The following is a 22274-nucleotide window of genomic DNA, read 5'->3' as shown; positions in this document are numbered from 1 at the left end:
AAACCGTTGAATTTTTAATGTTCCTAAGCATCACTGATATACAACCTAGGTGAGTTTCTTGCGGTGATAACAGAGACTATATGGCATAGGTTCAGGGGGAGCATATATTCTTCTAATAATGCATTGTTGGCATTATCTTAAGAAATCTTGGTTCAAATTCACAGATGTTTTGATTTCAGGTGGAACAGGTGCAGAAGGAGAACATGGTTGCTGGTCTGAATGATGATTGACAGATGCTTGCTCTCTATGTCATGTATTTATTTTCTTATCAAGGTCATGTAACAGCCTATCTTGGTTTCCCCACTATGCCTGGGATGGATGAAGTAATGTTCTTGTTTTGTCATGTGTCAATTCTTGATGTATCCCCACTTGGTTGGGTAGATGAGTCAATTCCCACTTGGTTGGGAGATGGATGTATGTATGAGTCTTTGGTGGTAGGAAGGTCATCCATATTGTATAAAGTCATGTTTCTTTTGTAGAACATCTTCTTGCAGATCTTGCCTACAGTCAGGGGGAGCTTGGACAGCACAACAGAACAGAGAATTTAGCATGTACTCAGGGGGAGCATAACCCTTTGCCCTTGATGTCAAAGGGGGAGAATGACTTTGAGTGACTTGGGGTTGCCATCAAGTCCAAAGGGGGAGATTGTTGGCATTATGACACAGGTTTGGCACTATGGCACAGGTGTTGTCCTTGATGGCAACTCACTCAAATGGCAGATTAATAGTTCAGGCTATTAGAATGAAAGAAAATGAGGTATACGCAGGTTACTCTTAGCAAAGTCGCGTATATACGCGATATCACTGATCAAAAGGCGGGTATATGTATGCATGCACATTCATGCACGGAAAAGTGTGTACATGTGGAACAGCTTATGTTTGGTCCATGGTATTTAGTCCGAAATATGTTGAACCTATGGTTTTGGTCCTTGGTATTGCATACAAAGTGTTGAACCCTGGTATTGGGGCCTTATTATTGGTTCTCAATGGTTTTGGACCATGGTTAAGAAAGGCCTAAGACTATAAAAAGGGAAGGAGATCATTTGGCCAGGGAGTCGTTTTGAAGGATTGAATATCTGAAGAAGAGCAAGATCCGGAACACTGTGATTATGGTGCATTGCTGAATCCGATCCAAGGAGGAACTTGAGCACTAAAACATGGATAAGATCTATTGATGAATCAAGATCTTAAGGCTTAAATAGTAGTATCTTTGTATTGTTTTTGATCTGCTGTATTTGGCGCATGATTAGATCTATAAATGGTATATTTGATGTCTGAATACTTGAAAAGAGAAAATTGCCTTGTATAGATCTGTACGCAAGTTCCGCTCATCAAAGGCGCGTATACACGAAGGTTCAGCGAAATAAGGTAGTGTATACATTGGTTGGCAGTGATACAGCTGCGTATGTGCGTAGGTTTCAGCATAGTGAAGTAGCGTACGTTTCATGAAATATGCTTTAGCTGCTTCTGTTTATTGCTGCAGTGTTTTGGGTTCAAAATTGGTGTTTGGTTACTGTTACTATTTTCTGGTTACAGCATTCTGAGAAGTGTTTGATTGATTCTATATTGGGTTTTGTTAGCTTTTCTGTGCAAAAGAATCAAGAATGGACTCAAACACTCTCAAAGGCTGCAATTACACTTATAATTATGCCAAAGGATCCATGGTTGCTGTTCAAATCCTCAAATTATGGCTAAAAGCTGCCCACCGATCAAAAAAGTTGCAAGAGAAAAGCCCTTTGGAGGGCAGAATTACACTATCGGGAGGTGAAAATACCCAAAAAACCATATAAAAATCAAAAGCGCAGGCTTAAGGATCCGCATTAATCTCAGCCGTTGGATCTGGCCGATCAACGGTCCAGATCACGTCGGCATATCGCAGGTCGGGGGATGGCAGTGGCAGCGACATGATATATCGCCGATGGGCGATGGAGGACTTACCAAAGGGGCTTTATTATTGTGCGATGAGCGATCGCCGATATCGCATCGGCGTATCGCTATCGGCATTTCCAATGGAGCATGGCCTTTTGCATATATGAGCGATCGCCGATGGGCCGGACCCGACGGTGGTATTAAATTCCTTTTGATAAATGTATGGGTCTGCAGCAATATCGCTATCGGCATTTTTAAAGGGGGCGGGGCCTTTACATATGACATGCCATCTGATCTGATGGGTTGGACCCGATGGCTTGATGAATGATTTCTGTTAAAATTTCAAATCCACGCTAGGGCCGTTTTTAATGATTTGGGGGCATTTTCGTTATATAACGAAATATGAAGAAATACAAAGGAAGCCTTGGCGGGTGCCTATTGCGATGAAGTCCGGACCCGAAAGGGTCCGTTTAAAATATATATATGATCAGGTCCAACGGAGGCATTTTTCATGTTTTTCCAATATTTCATTGTATTTTCAAATATGAGGAAAAGCGAGGGATCGGTGGTATCAGCCCATATCGTGATCGGCTGATCGCAATCAAGGAAACCAAGGATGCATGACATTTTACATTATAGGTGCCTATTGCGATGAAGCCCGGACCCGATGGGTTTCCAAAGCAAAATGGTATAATATTTCAGGTCTGCCAGAGCCATTGTTTTATGATTTTGCAACATTTTTACGTGTATTCTCAAGTATAGAGAAACAAAGGATCGACCAGCTTAAGGTATGCATTGCATCCCAAATGACAGACCCGATAAATGATTAAGCCATGAATGAACCTTTTGAAGTCCAAGTGAAGCATTAATGGGCGGGAATGAGCAGTTTGACAATATTTCAGTGTTTAACAAGCAAAAAAGTCATGATGGAGCCATTTTAATGTTCAGCGACTGCATTTAATCAATAGTATGGCCGAGAAGGAAGCAGGACACCACAAACCCAGATAGAGCATTCAATGGTTATGGGTTTCACCCATATTTCATTCCACTTGCCCAAGGAGGACCGCAGAGAGCCAGAGAGGATCAAATCTATTTAAAACTCAGACAGATTTGTATCAGAGGCCCATTTCTGAATATAAATATGGTTGGTGGCCATTTATGGGCTCCTCCATGCATTGTTTAACAGAGATGTTTTGTATTATAACACTATATATACTCAGAACTCAGATGTAATCAGATTTGATGAGTGTTTGATGAATGAGAGCTTATTGTAGCCTTTTAACTTCTGGAGACTGTTAATACTATGAGACCTGCAGCTTTTGGTCTTGATTTCCACTAATACAAGCTTCTTTTGCTATCACTTGCTCGCTTTTCACTTCTTCTATGTTCTAGGCTCTGCCTGCTTTGCATTTAGTTGATGTGCTGTGAATATTTGGCATTTGAGGGGCTGTCATCCCACCTCTATGTTAAAATTTAGTGGTTCATTGAAAATTGCTTGCAGGTTGCTATTGTTCTAATACCAGAGAGCTGTCATCCTCTCTGTATATGGAATAGTAGTCTTGCAGACCTTCTAACTGGTTGTAGCTGGCCATCACAGAGCCTTGTGCATCTGCTGGTGCAATCAGTCTTCTCCATCATCACTTTTACTTTAAGCTGTGAGTAGTTGGTGGTTGAAAGCCTTGTAGTTTGGGGGTCTTCACCCATGTCTGGGGTAAATCATAGTAGGGGTGGTTATCTGGCTTAAAGGTGTTGCACATCTTCCATTTATCCATCATTTTATCCAACAAAACTGTTGAATTTTTAATGTTCCTGAGCATCACTGATATACAACCTAGGTGAGTTTCTTGGGGTGATAACATTAATTGGCGTCGTTGCCAGGGAGAGAAGAGAATCGAGCTCAAGCTTCCCTGGGAAGAACGACATAGTTTCAAGCTTTGATGACAGACAAGGTTTGAACACAGTATTGGTTGTAATCTTCTGTCTGGCGACTCCATTGGTGGAAGACCATCCTTTGGTGACTCCACGTTGAAGTTCTGGCTCATTTTGTGAGGCATACTAGAAGAAATCCGCAGAATTCTCCAACTGAACCATTGCATGACCCTGAGAAAATTGTTAAATCGAGGAAATCATCACAGAAAGGGGCATCAGGATCAGGTAAGCCTAAAAACTACGATTTATCTCTGAAAAATGAGTTCATAGCTGAAGAATCACAACTTGAAAGCTTAGAGCCCAGCACTGTTAATATAGAAATTCCTTCAGAGACTAGTTCAGCCCCTTGTGCAGTTAGTTACCCTTTGAATCTCAGTCCAAAGAGAGCTTCCCATATCGTCCAAAACATCCCAATATCTCTTCCATCCATTACATTATTTCCTATTGCTCCATCTGCTAGTGTTTTTCCACATATTCCAAACATGGCAGGACAGCAAGCACCTACTAGGATTGAAAGGATTGTTGCTGCTAGATATGGACCTTTGGTCTTGCCCACACCTTTAAATGCCATGCCTACAGGAGAATATCAAAAATATATGCCCAAATTTACTGGAACAGAGGGAGTGACAGTAGAAGAACATCTTGAAGCTTTTTACAGTTATGCTGATAATTTAGATATAAGTGAGAATGATGTATGGATGAGAGTTTTTGTCCAGAGCCTTGATGGAGAGGCTAGGAAGTGGTTTAGAGAATTACCCCAAAGATCTATAATAGATATTGAAGCATTAGATGAGGCATTTTTGAAGCAATGGGGAGATAAGAAGGACTTATTATATTATCATACTGAGTTTGGAAACTTGAAAAGAGAAAAGGGTGAGTCTTTGCATGACTTCAATAAGAGATTTAATAAGATGTATAGTAAGATACCAGCTGAGGTAAAGCCTACCCCCACCACTGCCAAGCTCACATACGCTAATGCTTTTGACCCTGATTTCTGCTTACTGTTGAGAGAAAGAAGATGTGCTACTTTGAATGATATGCAAGAAGCAGCCCTGGAGGTGGAATCCAATATTATGGCAGCAGAGAAGTTGAAAAGTCAAATTGATAGAAGAAAGCTTAGAGGGGAGGCTTCTTCTTCCCATGTTTCAACTTCAGAGCCTAAATTAGACAAAATGACAAAGATGATAGAGTCATTGGCTGCTGAAGTTTCAAAGCTAAAAGTAGAGCAGGCTTTAGGCAAAACAAGGCAGCAAAACACATTTGCTCCAAGAAATCCAAACCCATTCAGAAACGCAAATGATCAGCTACAAATCATGCAAAGAGGTCAACAAGCCAAAGAAGATCATAAGGTTAAAGCTCCTTTTCAAAATATAGTCATGGAAGGGGAACAATTTGAAGAAGAGGAGGATGAAATTCACTACATGGAAGACAAAGGCAGCGCTGTATTTTTAACATTGGCTGAATATGAAGAGTCATTGCTACAAGAGCAAAACAAGCAAGGGTGGGACAGTGGTGTTGTTCTGCAATCAGGTGAGCAGCAGTGAAAATATAATCTAAGATCCAATGGAAAGAATGCCAAAGAGAGTGTTGCACAAGAAGATTCTGCCCAAACAGCTCCACAGAATACCAGGCTAAGAAGACCAGCAGCTGATCCGGTCACCCTCAAAGCTCCAGTTCAAGAGGTAAAAACTGTTGATAAATCATTCTCTTCTTTCAGTTTTGAGTCAGAAGTTCAGAAATTGAAAGTTGTTGTGCCTCTGGCTGAGTTGGTCAAGAGTGAATTGTTTAGAAAACCCATCCTTGAAGCCCTTGAGCTACAGTCTAAACAAACCTCCATTGACTCTGTCAATTTGCAAGATGATAAGCCTGCTATTGTGCTCAGTCCCATGGTTGAACCTGCTGATAATAGTTCCCCATCTTTCTATGTTTCATTAACTATCCATGATAAAATCCTCCACAATTGCCTGCTAGACACAGGTGCCAGCCACAATCTAATGCCTAAAATAGTCATGGAAGAGTTAGGCCTTGATATCACTAGACCCTATCATGATTTGTTTTCTTTTGATTCAAGGAAGGTGAAATGCCTTGGCTTAATTAAGGATCTGGCCATTACCTTAACCCAGCTGCCTATGAAGAGTATGATGATGGATATAGTGGTGGCCGATGTCCCTCCAAAATTTGGTATGCTGTTGTCTAGAGGATGGATCAAGAGACTAGGATAACACCACTTTGGTGCAGAATCAAATGAAACAACAAGTTCTCCAACTTTTAAAGGATAACACCACTTTGGTGCAGAATCAAATGAAACAACAAGCAGATCAACATCGCAGTGAAATTTTTTTTGATGTAGGCGATTGGGTATTTTTATGGCTTAGTATCAAACAAGCTATTTATGAGAAGGAAATGTTGGAAATACTACATGCACTTAAGAAATGGCGACCTTACCTAGTGGGAGGACACTTCAAGGTAAAAACGGATCATGATAGTCTTAAATACCTTTTAGAACAAATATTATCTTCAAAAGAATAGAAAAAATGGGTCACAAATATGTTGGGTCATGACTTTGAAATCATCTACAAAAAAGGAAAGCAAAATGTTATTGTAAATTCACGCTCAAGAAAGGATGAGGATGTGGAAGCATTGTTTTGTGCTATTTCTATTATCCAACCAAATTGGATAAATGAAACAAGGGATGAATGGAAGAATGATGAAGAAGTGTGGAAACTCATTCAAAATTTGCAAAAGATCCCAGTTCAAACAATTTTGCTAGAACTTGACAAGGAAGGAAAAATCATATTGGAACTTGAAGCAATCCGAGAACCCAGAAGTTGACAGCGACGAAATCAATCAATTTTAGAGTATCTCATAAAGTGGAAGAACTTACTCGCTGAAGATTCCACAAGGAAGGATGATAATTTTATATAGAAGCATCAAGAACTACTCAAGCATTGAGGACAACACTTTTTGAAGGAGAGGGGCATGTTAGGTCCCTATACTACTAGTGTAACCCCTTATTGTCATTAGTACAACCTCCTTATTATATTGTTGTGCCCATGTAGTCCCCATATTGTTATTATTGTGCCACATGGAAGCCCACTATTGTTATTATTGTGCTCTTACATTATTATTGTTATGTCGACTCTCATTATATTATGACCCCTTAGACTCCTATATATAGAAAGGAGGTCTTGTCATTTGTATCATCCAAGAATTGTTCATTTGTGTAATGTAAAGGAGGGTGCCCCCTCAAAGAGGCTTATTTATAAGGCGTTGATCTATCTTTTCTATCTTTTTGTGAGCTGGTTTCCTAACATTAGATAGGGAAATAAAGGCTCTGTAGCTGAGTGCATGAAGGTCTAGGTAGAGTCCGCATCTGAGTGCGCGGACCCCTACAGCTGTGTGTGTAGGGTAGTTTGAGTTTGTAACCTTGAATTGAAGATTAATTAAGACAGATTTTTCAAAGAATTATTGAGTACTTTGTTTATCTCTGTTAATGTTATATACTGCTGATAGATGGTCTATTTATGAAATATTGGTTGAATGTTACATGATTCTCTTGAATGAGTCTTAATTTTGTACGCAATGCATGTTTAAATACTTCCACGAAGACTCTGGTAATTTCTCTTATGTTTACTAATGGCTTAAGCAAATATGTGCGAACACTAATTCAGAATTGCTCTCTGATGCGCGTAAGTAGGCGAATTGACCGTTAGAAGTCTGCAAGGACTAATCGTAGACCTTTGCAAAGGTTTGAAGGTTGTTATAATAGAGTTACAACAATAAGCCCTAAGAGTTTATCGATTTGCGTGAAGGTATATTTGAGTCACTAGAAGACATCACACTAGTCTTTGGATGCAAAAACTTGGTTCTTGCATCCCCCCATACTGCTTCGGGTGAGACTGCAGCCTACGCTACATAGGTTGTTTCCAAAAGGGATAGTAGTGTAGGCTTTTTTTGGTTGGTGTAGCTAACTCTGAACCTAGGTCAGGACCCCCTAAGCCAAAAAATGGTTCTGTTGTCGGGACCAAGATTTTCTTGAAAGAGATGTGTGATGTCGCATCATTGGAATCCGACCAAGAAATAAATTGAAAAGTGGTTGGATCAGAAGATTCACGAATTCGCGGCGCAAGAAAATAGGAATCTGCACCTGTCGAAGGAAGAGTGGTTGAACAGATATCTGTATACGGAGATACACAAGATCTTCTTTTGCACTTTCCCCATTGAACTGTATGAGTGGTTAGCTAAATTGACAAACAATCAGGGATGGTGGAAGCTCAATAGTCCTATAGTGTGGACTCCCAAATTAGTGCGACGATTAGAAGCTTCTGAAAACAATATTGTGTGGGTTGTTGATCATTAGCTCGATCGGATTCTCAGAGGATTTGTTACATAATTTGCAGTTGATAACTTAGTCAGCTATAGCGAAGCGGAGTGGTGATTTTTCAAGGGACCACGAGGTAAGTATTTAAGATCATTGAATACTTGGATTAAAATGATGTTATGTGAAAAACGGGTGATGCCATTACCTTGATGTTTGAAACTACGTGAAGTGGATGATTCTTTAGAAATTGCAAAGGATCAGGACCAAAATATAGTCCATTGATTGGACCTCCTTCAAGTGACGTCGAAGGGGCAGGGAAAACTACATCAAGAAGCGCTGTTAAGCTAATCACTTAGTGGATTCCTTGAGAAAATCACCCTTCCACTCCACCTCCACCCCACCTCCACCGCATACACCTTCGCCCACACCTCCACCTCCGCCACCGCCATTCAACATGACAAACACAATGAAGATGTCGATCTTCAAGGGTATAGGAAGTGAAGATGCAGATTAGTTCTAGTTTGTTGCGAACATTTTATGGACAACGCAATAGATTACTAATGACAATATAAAGAAGGCATAGTTGGTTACTGCTTTGCAGGATCGCGCATTAACATGATACATTAAGTGTTGTTCTGATAATCCTCTTGTAATGCTAGTAGAGACTAAGGCGACTATAAACAAAGAGTTTAGTAAGCCTAAGTCTGATTCACAATCAGTAATTGGATTTAAAGAAATCATGATGAGGGTCGATGAGATGCCCTGGGAATTTGATTAGAGGTTGAAGTGTCAGATCAGAGAAGCTAACATGCATATCACAGATAGCCAGCATCGTGAATGGTTTATAGCATCAATCTTTCCCCACTTGAGAATTTCTCTGTCACAACAAAAGATAGAAACACATACAAAATCCTTGGAAATTGTGATGAGACTACATGCATCACCTATTCAGGATACGAACCTAGGAGTACAACAGAGCCAATCACAATTATCTAGATTACACCTAGAATTACAGAGTTTGAAGAAAGACAAGGAGACTAAACCAGAAGTGCACACAAAATTCTGGTGTTTGAAGTGGAAGGGCCAAGGGCATGATAAATACCATTGTCCAATGTACGGGAATTATGTTGTAGGAGGGGGGCCAATTCCCCTAAAGCCAGAAGCCCCAGCAAGGTTGAGCATGGGGGTTGTGCTATGGTGTGCTATTTTTCAAGTTATTGGACAACCTATGGCGGATAATTGCCATCTACTTCAAAATTTCGTCCAAACACCCCAACAGCTGTTCTGTAACTTCTGTAAAACTGTGGGCCACGATGAGTGCCACTGCCAAAGCTATGAGCTGATGATGGAAAGGACACCTAAATACCAGTTGCAAGCAAAAACTCGGCCTTCAGATTAGGGCACTAGGGGAGCATGTAGAGGTTATAAGGGTTGAGGATGGGGCCAAGGAGGAGGAGGACTTGGTGGATGCTGCAGTCAGATTATCTGCTACAACTTCAGACAACTTGGGCACCATGCACAAGAGTGCCAGAATCCTACACACCCATCTTGTCAATACTGCAGACAGTTTGACCACATTGTAGAAGAATGCCCAGTTCTAATAGCCAAAATGCAAGAGAAGAAAACACAACCTCAGTAGCCTACGGAGAATCTATAAATGATGAGGGTTGGGCCCCACAAAGAAGATCAAAGTATTAACATTGTGCTAAGAAGTGGAATAACGATTGGCGCTGATAAGGGTAAACAACTTGAAGAAGAACGATGGGTCCAAAAAGCACCAGAGAAAGAAGTCAACATTGATTTGGGTCACGTTAAGGAAACATTTATGGAAGCCAAGAAGAGCTTTGCTGAGGCCTCTACCTTAGGGAGCCAAGAAAAAATGCAAGAAATCAACGCGCCTATAGAGGTTGATCCCTCTGTACTCACTATGTTTTTGGAAACCTGCATAAAACTGTTGCACAATAGAAAAGCTGTGGAAGACCTGTAGGAATTAATAAATAAATGTGCCAGTAAAGAGAAAGTGTATGATGGAAACCATGTGCTCAAAAAAATTGGCAAACATAAGGCACGAACAAGGCGCGAGATGAGGCTCACTGCACAGATAGGTGATTATGAGATGGACCGGGTCATTTTGGATCTGGGGTCCGATGCAAATGTATTACTGAAACAAACATGGGAAAGGATGGGGAGACCTATGTTGCAGTGGTCTCCAATTCAGCTTAGAATGGCGAACCAGTAGAAAATCATCCCCATGGGACGGTTATATGGAGTTACAGTTGATATTGAAGGTGCGAGCGCGGTAGCAGACTTTGAAGTTATAGAAATTGTTGATGACAGTAATCCCTACCCCGCGCTCTTGGGAATTGACTGGGCTATTGACATGAATGGGGTAATTAATTTGAAGAAGAGGATGATGTCATTTGAAAGAAAGTAAATGCGGGTTATAGTGTCATTGGATCCTGCAGAAGGGGCACACTATATTGAGCCAGTTCGCGATTATGACGAAAGTGATGATGAACTGGATCAGATTTACAAGATAACAACGAGTGGTTAGGACTAAATCAATCTGATGGTAGATGGATGGATTGCATGGGATTGGGAGAGTTCCTGCACCTCTGATTCATATGAAGAGTTAGAGCATTGGCATAATCGCTTGCATGAAGTGTCTACATTAAAATGCAATATGATGAAGAAGTCGATGCGATGTGTTTCGTTAGAGGTAAGGAAATTACCCTATTATGATGGTTTAACTAATGTAGATATATTTTTGGATGAATTTGAGCACGAAGTCCCTGAGGATCACCGCTTCCAAGCATTAGAGTTGTCATTGCAGGCTATGCCTGCCTGATGGTGGGGTAAGTATAAGGATAGTTTTGTTGGATGGAGAGATTACCGAAGAATGATGAGGTTACGATTTGGGCATGCTAACACCAGAATGCCTGAGAAATATAATGGAAGAGATGATCCGCGTGATCACCTAGCGAAATGGACTAAAGCCTGGGGAACAAAACCACAACCAGAGTGGGTACACATATTTTTCCATACCTTCGATACAATTCCCATGAACTGGTATCTAGAAACGGAGCTATGCGATGGAACCAGAGAATGGGATGTATTGAGGCAAGGGTTCATATTGACCTTCAGATTTGAAGACGGTTTCGCAAGCATTGATGAAGTGCTATAAGAGATTAATGCAGCTATCTTCAGAATGTCGAACAAGCCTATGGAATGGATCAAACCAGACTAGAGCACCCAGCTGCGCCATGCGTTAGAATGCTATAATGTAACCACTGAAGAGGAAGATGAATATGCAAGAAACATTAATATTCTAGAGGCAGAAGGACATCGCAAAGTCGAAGGCCCACAAATAGAAAACTCGGACATCTCCGCACCTTTGAAGACAAAGCAAGTAAACATTAGCACTGAAGAAGAATTGAAGTTCGCAAAAATTGGAGATTATTGGGATGATGCTACTGTGGATAAAGTTGCTGAGTTACTCCACGAATACCAGGATCTCTTCCCCACTAAGTTTTTAGATTTGAAGGGCATAGTTGGCAATTTGGGTGTTATGAAGATCACTCTGAAGCCGGACGTGAAGCCTATTAAATAGAGGTCATATCACCTTAATCCTAAATACAAGGAAAAGGTTCACCAAGAGCTGGATAAGATGTTGGAGGCAGGCATCATAGAACCTGTTGAAGAATCTGATTGGGTGAGCCCGATGGTGGTTCAGGAGAAGAAACAAAAGGGTGAAATAAGGATTTGCGTAGATCTGTGGAAGCTTAATGATGCATGTGTTCACAACCCATTTCCAACATCGTTTATAGACGAAGTGTTAGACAATGTTGGAGGGTAGGAGGTCTATTCCTTTACTGATGGGTTTTTTGGGTATCATCATATCAAGATCATGCCAGAGGATAGGAGAAAATGACCTTCGCGATGAAGTGGGGTTGTTTTCAGTACACTGTGATGCCATTTGGACTGAAGAATGTGCCTGCTATATTTTCCCACGTAGTCATAGCAACTTTCAAATAGTTCATTCATAAGTTTCTAGAAGTATAATTTGATGACTAGATGGTGTTTGGATTAGTGAAGCACCATGTAGCAAGTATGCACTTAATGTTGGATACATGTCGCAGAAAAAAAATCGTGCTAAATTTGAAAAGATGCATATTCTGTGTTCCTTTTGGGATCTTGCTAGGTCATGTTGTGTGCAACCAAGAATTGATGGTGGACCCTGCAAAGATTATGGTAACTGTGAATTTGGAGGCACCTAGGAATTTCAAGTAGCTCCCTGCGACATTGGGACATACGAGATACTATAGAAAATTTATCAAAGCTTATGCTCAAATTACTGCGCCCATGGAGAAATTACTAAAGAAGGACGCAACATTCTGTTGGGATGAAGAATGCCAGCACAACTTAGATGTGTTGAAAGAAAAGATGGTCACTGTGCCAATCTTGGTATTCCCTGATTGGAAAAAGGAGTTTCATGTGGATGCTTCTTGCATTGCGTTGGGTGCAGTGCTAACGCAGGCCGGTGAAGGAGAAATGGACCATCCTATAGCCTTCGTGAGTAGGAAGTTATCGAAGGCTGAGAAAAATTATTCAACGAATGAGCATGAAGGATTGGCCATGGTGTACACGCTACAAAAATTCAGGCATTATCTGTTAGGAGGGCATTTCAAGATGTACACAGATCATTTTGCCTTGAAATACTTGGTCAACAAGCCTGTGTTGGGGGGGGGGGATATTTGCAGATGGTTGCTATTATTTCAAGAGTATGAATTTGAAGTCATTGTGAAGCCAGGAAGGTTAAATGCGGGACCTGACCATCTATCACGGATCGAAATAGGAGAGGAGCCTAATAATCTGGAGGAAGGGTTGTTAGATGTGTAGCTCTTTGCGATGCATGTAGCAGATGATCATTTTGCAGACATTATTCACTTCTTGACTACGGGGATGGCACCAAAAGGATATACAAGCCAGCAGAAGAAGGAATTAGTAGTGTGCGCGACCGATTTTTCAGTCATTGTGGGACATTTATATAAGATGGGTGCAGATGAAATATTGTGAAGATATGTGTCGGACTTTGAGCGAGATAGCATTCTCATTGAAGCTCATGGGGGAGCTACGGGAGGCCATTAGGTAGGAAAATCAATTATGCAGAAGATTTTGGGCACAGGTCTATGGTGGCCAACTTTTCACATTCATTCCAAGGTGTATTGTAAGGCGTGAGATGCATGTCAGAGAACTGGAAGAACATCGCAAAGAGATGAGTTACCATTACGTCCTCAAGTATCTTTGCAGCCCTTTGAGAAGTGGGAGATTGATTTTTTTGGGCCAATTCAGCCCCCTGGAAAGAAAATGGGTGCACGCTATATTATCACTGCGACAAAATATCTAACCAGATGGGCGGAAGCACAACTGATTAAGGATTGTACAGGGGCTATGACAGCAAAATTCTTGTTTGAGTACATCTTAACTATATTTGGTTGCCTGAAAGTATTGATGAGTGACAGGGGTACGCACTTTCTGAATGAAAAAATCAACGCATTGCCTTAACAGTTCTAGGTTTACCATCAGAAGAGGACGCCATACCACTCGCAGGCAAACAGAATTGTCAAAGATTTTAACAAAATTTTGGAAAACGCACTGAAAAAGAACTATAACGCGCATCAGAATGACTGGGATGTGCACGTACCTAGAGTACTATGGGCTTACATGACTACTTGTAAGAAGATGACAATGCAAACGTCATTCAAATTAGTATATGGGGTTGAAACCGTAATGCTGATGGAGTACATTGTGCCTAGTCTACGCATAGCAGCCTTGACAGATATGGCGGATCATGAGGCCTTGGAGGAATGGCTTGCGGAGCTGATGGAGCTCGAAGAAGATAGATTTTTGGGAGGATTCCATCAACAAGTGCAGAAGGAACGCGAAAAATCATGGCATGATCGCTACATCAATCTTCGCACATTCAAGGTAAATGATCTTGTCCTGTTATATGATAGTAAATTCAATAAATCTTTAGGTAAATTACAGATGAATTAGTTAGGGCCATATATTGTCAAATAAATTACAGATGGAGGTGCAGTTTAGCTTGCGAAGCTGAATGGGGAACCCTTCCTAGGAAGAGTGAATGGGAGCAGGTTGAAGTTGTATACAGGGGATCCTGCACAATGACTATATGGCAGCAGGATAGTCTTAGTGCTCCAGGCAGTTGCAAGGGAGCGCGAGACTATAAACTACACTGCCTAGCTGGGAGGACAACGCAACGAGCAAGCTGTGCATAAACTGATGGAGATGAAACCCGGGAAGCTGTGCCATGGGGAAAGGTACCGCGCAGCGTAGCAGGAAAGTGACTGTTGGAGTTACTATTCATTACTTGACGACTAGAAGATAATTCAGTGGAGCAGGGTGGCGGAATTTAAGGAAAAAATATTTGAAGATCTGTTACCTAAACATTATTTATTATCAAAAATTGGGGGGAACGGTTAGATTTGAATTCAAAACCCCTATAAATTACGTGTGCCAGTCCAACAGAGAACACTTTGCGCTCTCAGATTTGTTGTTGAATTTAGTTGTTTGTCACCTATGAGCCGAGCATTTTGGGAAGAATTCCTATCATGAACAAACATTTCTCCTGAAGCTTGTGAGTTGTTTATGGAGAGAATTACTACCACCAACCTCGTCGAAATCCTGAGTTCGGAAACAACTGTGTCCGACGCAGCAGTACCATAAGTGTCAATTGTAGAGGCTACGCTTGTAGTGCCCATGGCACCGAGGTCGCCCAGGCTGAAACAGACCATGAAAAAAGACAAACAAGCTACAATGAAAGAGAAGCAACTTGCAGCGAAGGAAAAGCGGAAGAAGTTGGTGTCGGTGCATGTATCCCCAAGGAAGCATACTGAAACACAATCCAAGTAGAAGAAAGATAAGCAACAAGAGAAAGTAGTGGACCTAGAGGCAGAAGAATCCCAGGGAGAAGAGGATATTGATGCTGAAGGAGCAGAACCCATGACAAGGCTACCTCAGTATATCACTCCGTGGAAGGGAAAACAAAAGGTCATGAAGGACCCAGATTCTGAGAAGTTTACAATATCCACGCCCCTGCTACTTGAGAAGGTCCCTTTTGAGGGCCTGTAGCTCTCAAGGATCTTGTTTTTAAAACTAGAGGATTGGGACCTTGTAGACCACGCTATGTTTCCACACTTGTTGATGGAAAAATATATGAGGAGGGTTTATTGTGAAGAAATAGGTATTACAACGCTGGAGACGGAGGAATGGGTCCGCAATCTTGAGTAATCAGGGTTTCTCAATCTGTTGTGGGTGCCACATTATCACCGTATGATCTGAATTTAAACAGGAACGCAACAAATTACAGAGATAACCATATACACAAAGATGCAGCGGAAATAATACTTCATTTCATTAATGGAAAATACTGAAATATGCTTACAATCAGAAATGGAAATAAACCAGCTAGGGCGATGGTAGCTTATTTCTGAGAAGAGATGTGATGGCTACATGCCTCTGAACTGCGTTACAATGAGGCTCGAAGGCCTATTTATTGTTGAGAAACAATGGAAAACCCTTAACTTTCCAAAACCTAACCCTAGGAGATGAAACGCCAAACTGTGGGCCCCGTTTGGGGTAAATTGGTACATCAACTTCCCGGGGTCGTAACTTTGGCATATGATCTCCGTTTGACGCATACAATAGCTCGTTAGAAATATCTATCCAAGCACTACCATTGTTGGAATGGGAAACATCAGTCCATTCCATGGACCCATGTTGCCTCCGGATTCCCCAAAAAACGTCGTTTAGGGCCTCAAAACGGCTCCGGAAGTTCAGGACCCGAAAAACTGCTAAAAATAGTAAGTTGTGCTACAATTAAGGAAACTGAAAATGCTGAGAAAAACAATGGTGGGGGTCCAGGTGGACTTGGCAGGTGGCCACCAATATCCACCTGGATCATTCCTCCCCCCTTAGGAAGCAATGGTACCCATTGCGTTGAGCTCCTCCATGAGATGAGGAAACTTTTGCTGAACTTGTTCCCTGGTGAGCCACTTGCCCTGCTGAAGGAGTTGGCCTGCTTTCACAACTTGGTACAGTTGGATATTCTGTTGGTGAGTGTTCTTGATCTGTGTGTCCATGATCCGATCAGTTGCATCTTGTTCCATGCAATCTGGATTTAATTCTGTGGGTTTGAGCTGTTCTGCAATGTCGGATGTGTCTAGCAATGGTGGAAAGTATGGCCGAAGGCAGTCCACATTGAACACTGGGTGCAGGCCAAGGAATGGGGGAATGCTGAGCTCAAATGCATTGTCTCCCATAGCCCTAGTAATGGTGTAAGGACCATATCGGAGTGGTCTCAATTTCTGATAGGCTCCAGTAAGGCGTTCCTTTTGCAAATGCAACCAGACTTTGTCGCCCACCTGAAACTTGTGTGGCGCCTGATGTTGATCATGTTGCTGCTTGTACTTGGCATTTGATTTCTCAAGAATGTCATGGACCTGCTGGCGAATATGTTGGATGCGCTCAATGAAGCTGGTGGCCTTATCTGTTTCGGATTGGGCATGAGCTGAATTTATGTGAGTAGCTGCAAGTGGCATGGCCACATCAATGGGGCATAGTGGCTGGAATCCCAAACCCACCTGAAAAGGGCTATGGCCAGTGGAGCTGTGAAGAGCTCAGTTGTAGCTGTGCTGAACATAGGGGAGGCTCTCGTCCCATGTGCGTGGATGCTTTGAGTTATACATGCACAGAATGTGCACAATCATCCTATTGACAACCTCTGTCTGGCCATCAGTTTGAGGATGGAAGGCTGTGGACTTCGTGAGTTTGGTGTCCAGCATTGACCAGAGACTGGACCAAAATGTGCTGAGAAACCGACTGTCCCGATCTGAGATGATAGACTGTGGGATCCCAAAGTGCACCCACACTCGTTCAAAGAAGAGTTTAGCAGTGGCTTCTGCTGTGATATTCTTCTTGCAGGCCACCATAATGGCCATCTTCGAGAACCTGTCGACGACCACAAAAACACAGTCATTTCCATGCTTAGTGGAAGGAAGGCCTGACATGTAATCCATGGAGATGGATTCCCAAGGTCGACTAGGGGTAGGCAACGGGGTATAGAGGCCGTGCTTCTTAATGGTTGGTTTGGCAATGGCACAGGCAGTACATGATCTGATGTACTTCTCAACATCCTGTCGAAGATTCGGCCAATAGAAATAATTTTGCAGTACTGCCACTGTTTTCTCGACCCTGAAATGCCCAGCAGCCCGACTGTAGTGTGCTTCCCAAATCATCTTGGCACGCTCGCTTGAAGGAACACAAAGGTGACCGAGGTGGCATAATAGGGCGTCCTAGAGGTGAAAATCTGGAACATGCCGACCCTCTAAGAGTGTCTGGTATGTGTGGTCGAATTCTGGGTCGCTTTTGTAGAGAAGTGGCCAATCAGAAGTCTCATGCCCACAAGAGTTGAGCACGGTGGTTAACGCCATGATCGGTGGTCAACTGAGGCAATCTGCAACATTATTGGTGTTGCCCTTCTTATACTTGATATTCAAGTGGAACTGTTGCAGGTATGTAGACCACTTCTGATGGCGATCATTCTACAATTTCCCTTGGGTCTGTATGAACTGCAGGGGTCGGTGGTCTGTGTGGATGACCGTTTCCTTCCCCAAAACGTAATGCTTCCATTGTCGGCAGGCCTGTACAATGGAATACATCTCTTTATCATAAGTGGGGTACTTCCGGACTGTGTCTGAAAGTGTTTCACTGTGATATGCCACTGGATGTCCATGTTGAGTAAGGACTGCCCCAATAGCATAGTCAGAGGCATCTGTCTCGACCTCAAATGGTTGTTGTAAATCTGGTAACGCGAGCACTGGTGCCGTGCAGAGGCGATCCTTCAACTCCATGAATGCCTTCTGTTGAGATTCAGACCAAAAGAATTTTGCTTTCGCCCCTCCCTTGGTGACTTGACTCAAGGGCCAAGAAATATGAGAAAACCCCAACACAAACCTGCGGTAGAAGTTGGCAAGACCTAGAAAGCTGCGGAGCTCTGTTAGAGTGGTTGGAGAGGGCCAATCCTGAATGACTTGGATCTTGGCTAGATCAACATGCACCCCCTGTTCATCAATGATGTATCCTAGATACTGAACCTGGGTCATGCCAAAAGTGAATTTCTCCAAATTGGCACATAGCTTGTGTTGCCGCAGTGTTTGGAGAACCTGTCGGATGTGGTGGAGGTGCTCTTCCCAACTCTGGCTGAAGATCAGAATGTCATCCAAGTATACTACTACAAAGGAGTTGGTGACTGGCCGCAAGATGTCATCCATTAGCCTCATGAAGGTTGCAGGAGCATTCGTCAATCCGAAAGGCATAACCAACCATTCGAAGAGGCCCTCCTTGGATTTGAAGGCAGTCTTCCACACATCAGAGGGTTCGATTAGTACCTGGTGATATCCTGACTTCAGATCGATCTTGCTGAAATATTTCGCCCCCTTTAGTTGGTCTAGGAGGTCATCAATCCGCGGGATCGGGTACCTATTACGGACAGTGATCTTGTTCAGCGCCCGATAGTCAATACAGAGTCTCCACGTCCCATCCTTCTTCTGTACCAACACGATCGGGCTCCCAAAAGGCGATGAACTCGGACGGATGTGACCTTTCTGCAGGAGCTCCTGAATCTGCCTCTTGATTTCATTGTTCTCCAGAACAGAGCGCCGATAAATTGGTCCATTGGGTAGCGGCGCACCTGGGGTCAGATCGATGGAGTGCTTGACTTGACAGTGCAGAGGAACCCCTGCCGGGGAGGTGAAGATGTCCTCGTACTCCTCCACAACCTTGTCCATCTGTAGTTGTCGTGCAGAGGGACCCTGTCTGGAGGCGGCGGCCACTGTCTTCTTCTTTCCTTGAGGGCGTATCATCAGGAAAACAAATTTCCTGGTTTTGGAAATGATCTTACTGCATTGTTTTGCAGTAATCAAAGAGATGGCGGTAGGTGGTGCTACCTCTGGTATCCTGTACAACTTATTTCCCAATGTAATAATAACAGCACGGGGTCTTGATTCATACACAGCATGTCGCTTCCACAAGTATGGTTGTCCTAGTAATACATCACAAACTTCAAGGGGAGCAATGTCACACAATACCTCATCCGTGAAGGGCTTGATGTTGTATGGAAGGCGACACTGCTGGCTCACGCGAAGATCTCGTCCTTGGTGAAGCCACCCAATGGTGTATGGTTGTGGATGTGCTGTGGTCGGTAAGCCCAACTGCTTCACAACCTCTGCTGAAATGAGGTTCTTTTGACTCCCGCTATCAACAATGAACTGTATCAGGGAGCCCTTTACCCACATCTGGGAGTGGAAGACACGCTCCTCCTCCTCTGGATCTTCGGGTTCATTTTTCTGGATCTTTGCGGTAGCAACAGTGGCGTTGGGATCCGCATCAATGATCTGCTTCCCTTTTTCATTCCCCTTATCGGGTTCTGACTCAAAGTCGGAACATGCATATGATTCTGAAACCTTTAGCTCAACCACCAGTGACTGCTTGGCCCGACACTCACTTGTGTTGTGAGTGGAGCTCTTATGGAACTCGCACCATTTTCCAGTGTCCTTTTTCGGCTTCGTGGCGCTGTTCTTTGCTTGCAACTTCGGCTGGTTGTCTTGGGCTGTCCCGCCTTGGCTTTGTCCTTTGTTCTGTGGCTTAGGGGCACCTTTCCCCTGCTTTAGATTCGCAGATCCAAAGTCTCGCTTCTTTTGTTTAAACTTCTGCTCGACCTTGACGGCATATCGGTATGCTGCACCGAGCGAGGAGATGTTTAGGAATTGTATTTCTTCCTGGATGTACTTGTGCAAGCAGCCACGGTATTTGAGTATCAAATGTTGCTCTGAATCCTTGATACCCAACTTTGTGCGAAGGGTATGGAAAAGATTGGTGAACTCCGGCACGTCTTGGTCCCTTCCCTGCCGCAGCGTGGTCCACTTTATGTATTCATCCTCATAGCTTCCAACAGGGTAGTACTGCTCCTTGACGGCATCCCGGAACGAATTCCAGGTGGGTGCGGCTGAAAATAGTGAGCCAGTACTTTCATCCTTTTGCTCGCAGTAGGTTTCCCACCAGTCCTTGACGTGGGGGGCTGCTTTGAGAAGAGCAAAAAAAATCTTTTCCCGACTCGAAAATTCATGAACAGAAAAATAACCCTCTAGTAGATTTAACCATTTATCTACGGCATCTGCGTCTATCTGACCCTCAAATATGGGGATTTCAAAATTAACTTGTACCTTAAAGGGTGTGGCGTTTCCAGAGTAGTTGCTGGAAGCCGATGCGTCGCTTCTAGGTAGCCGCTGAAGGATCTGGGCAAAGCTGTCCATCATCGTGTTCCGTTGTCGCTCGAGGGCTTCTTCGAGCAAGATTTTGATGGGATCTCCTGCCCCCTCGTTTTTCTTCTCATCCGCCATGGGAGGCCGTCGGGATTTGCGAGGCTGGTCTTGCAAAGGTTCAACCAGTTCAAGCCCTAACTCCTTATATCCCGACCTTGTTGGGGACATGCAAAGAAAAACAGAGAAAAAGCAAACCGCTCTGATACCACTGATCCGGATTTAAACAGGAACGCAACAAATTACAGAGATAACCATATACACAAAGATGCAGCGGAAATAATACTTCATTTCATTAATGGAAAATATTGAAATATGCTTACAATCAGAAATGGAAATAAACCAGCTAGGGTGATGGTAGCTTATCTCTGAGAAGAGATGTGATGGCTACATGCCTCTGAACTGCGTTACAATGAGGCTCGAAGGCCTATTTATTGTTGAGAAACAATGGAAAACCCTTAACATTCCAAAACCTAACCCTAGGAGATGAAACGCCAAACTGTGGGCCCCGTTTGGGGTAAATTGGTACATCAACTTCCCGGGGTCATAACTTTGGCATATGATCTCCGTTTGACGCATACAATAGCTCGTTAGAAATATCTATCCGAGCACTACCATTGTTGGAATGGGAAACATCGGTCCATTCCATGGACCCATGTTGCCTCCGGATTCCCCAAAAAACGTTGTTTAGGGCCTCAAAACGGCTCCAGAAGTTCAGGACCCGAAAAATTGCTAAAAATAGTAAGTTGTGCTACAATTAAGGAAACTGAAAATGCTGAGAAAAACAATGGTGGGGGTCTAGGTGGACTTGGCAGGTGGCCACCAATATCCACCTGGATCACCGCACCCCCATTAATACGATATGTGTGCGCCAGCTCCTCACACTGGTTCATGATGGATGTTTATGGCTAGGACAACCTATCCCCATTATAGACATGCTAATTCACATAAGCACGTGGCTGCCTTACAAAGGCACGAACCCAGCTAAGGAGTTTGGTGGAAAGATTGGGGAGAAAGATCTTGCAGAGACGATGAAGAGGGATTACGGCTTCCTCAATAATTCGCGAGGGTATTCCATCCTTTCCATAACAGACCACGCAGTTCAAATTGCTGCCCAAATTTCAGCATGGAAGGTGATGCGAAAATGTCATGCGGATGAAGTTCCGGTGCCATTAGTTTTCCTTGTTGCGAAGTGTGCGAAAGGCGTACAGTTTAATTGGGCACCGTACCTCTATCAGGAGTTCCTAGCGAACTGCCGAGAAGCCCAGGAAGAAACCAAGTCATTCCACTACTCTTGGTTGTTGCTTTCAATTGTGCTTGTTGCATGGAGATTGCTGGAGGATAGCCAATTTCCTCCGCTCGAGGAAGGATTACTGGAGGCAGCGCAATTCACTTCCTTATGGTCCACAAAGGATTTCGTGTGGATTGCAGAGATGAAAATATTTTGGGTTCTTATGGAAATGGATCTTTGTATGGCAATCAATCAACATTCAAGGTTGTCCCTAACCTTGTTCACATAGCTGTTAGCCTATGTGGCATTCAAGGCTGACTTCCACAGAGTGCATATCCAAGCTCGAAAGGATGAAGAGCAGAAATGGCACTAGTTTCCCTATTTTGTGTCAAAAACGAATGTGTAGGAGGTTGTAGAGTCATGGCCTACAAAGTGGTGCACCCCATCAGAAGTTGATGTTGGAGCACATTAAAGAAAGGAGGTATCTAAGAAATCTACGCGTACTCTCACATAACAGTGCAAGCAGG

The sequence above is a fragment of the Pinus tabuliformis genome, chromosome 3_1, assembly GCF_031772625.1.
Source record: "Pinus tabuliformis cultivar Carrire ecotype Pingquan chromosome 3_1, CPIR1, whole genome shotgun sequence".
NCBI classification, from domain to species: Eukaryota; Viridiplantae; Streptophyta; class Pinopsida; order Pinales; family Pinaceae; genus Pinus; species Pinus tabuliformis.
This window is presented reverse-complemented; position numbering follows the sequence as displayed.